This window comes from Gracilinanus agilis, chromosome 5 (assembly GCF_016433145.1).
Source record: "Gracilinanus agilis isolate LMUSP501 chromosome 5, AgileGrace, whole genome shotgun sequence".
Taxonomy (NCBI): Eukaryota; Metazoa; Chordata; class Mammalia; order Didelphimorphia; family Didelphidae; genus Gracilinanus; species Gracilinanus agilis.
The window spans coordinates 223,338,315-223,339,869 of record NC_058134.1 but is presented as its reverse complement, the minus strand read 5'-3'; positions in this window follow the sequence as shown (position 1 = coordinate 223,339,869).

The following is a 1,555-nucleotide window of genomic DNA, read 5'->3' as shown; positions in this document are numbered from 1 at the left end:
CAGTTTTTCCCTTCCTTCCCTTCTCTTGGAGATAGTAAGCAATTTGATCTGGGTTATACATGTATTATCACATACAACATACTTCTACATTGTTCACTGTTGTAAGAAAATACTCCGATAAAACCAAAACCCCCAAATAAAAAGGTAAAAAGACTAGTGTGTAAGACAGTCTGCTTTGATCTGCATCTGACATCAACAGTTCTTTCTCTGAAAGTGGAGAAAGTTCTTCAGAATTGTCCCAGATCATTCCAGTGAGGAGAGAGTAGCTAAGTCTTTCCCAGTCCATCATTCCACAGTATTGCTGTTGCTGTGTACAATGTTCTCCTGGTTCTGCTTATTTCACTCTGCATCAGTTCATGGAGGTTTCTCCAGCTCTTTCTGAAGTCATCCTGCTTGTCATTCCTGACAGCACAATAGTATTCCATCACCACTATATGCCACAACTGGTTCAGCCATTCTCCAACGGAGGGGCATACCTTCCATTTCCAGTTCTTTGCCACCATAAAAAGAGCTGCTATAAATATTTTTGAACAAGTGAGGACAAAAATATGCAATGGCTTTTCCCTCTTGGGATGAAGGAAGGCAGATGACCTCCAGCTTCATCTTCCTCTAGGATGAAAGAATCCTTGGCCTGAGGCACCAACCAGTCCAAATCCTTTGATTTCCCTTTTGCTTTGCAAATACAATTTACTCAGGCCTCCGGAGCCTTCTCAGTTTAACTGAGGATGAAACCCAGGCTTTCCAGGACATACTGGAGGTCAAACAGTTTAGAGAGCTGATCTAGGGAAGGTGGGATGAACTCGAGTACTAGAGGAAGGGGACCTCTTGTCCTCTTAGGGCAGAATCAGATTTAAAGTTGATCTCAGTTTCCTCATCTGTAAAATGATAGTGTTTAGCTAGGTGATTTCTAAAGTCTCTTCTGAATCTCCATCTGGGCAAGGCTCAGCCTTTCTAAGTTTGTCTCATCTGGGCAAAAACCTTGCACACATATACGTATACACACATCCATAAATATATATGTGTATATGTGGAATAGACTATCCCTCCATCTATAAGTTCTTTCTATCTATCTATCTATCTATCTATCTATCTATCTATCTATCTATCTATCTATCTATCTATCTATCTATCTAGCTATCTATCTATCTATCATAAATCTATCCAGCTAACAGTATCACAGGCTTTGTCCCACTTGATTCTCTGCCACCGTTCCGGGAAAGGTACTGCAAGTATTTGTCTGATAAGGATTTTGAGTCCCAGAGAAGGTAAGTGATCAGCCCAGGGTCACACAGCCAGGAAGTATCCTATCATAGGATCACAGATCTAGAACTCTAGGAGCCTCAAAGGTCTTCTAATATAAGCCCTTCCATTTTACAAATGAGGAAACCGAGGCTCAAAACTGTTAGTGAATTTGCCCAGGGTCCCCCAGGTCGGAAGAGTCGAAGGTTGGTTTCGAACTCTCAGCTCTCTTGCCTGGAGAGGATCTAGTTCGCCTCGCCCTCTCGGGGAAGATGAACCGCTCTTCGGTGGATTCGTTATTCAGGGACAGTGACCG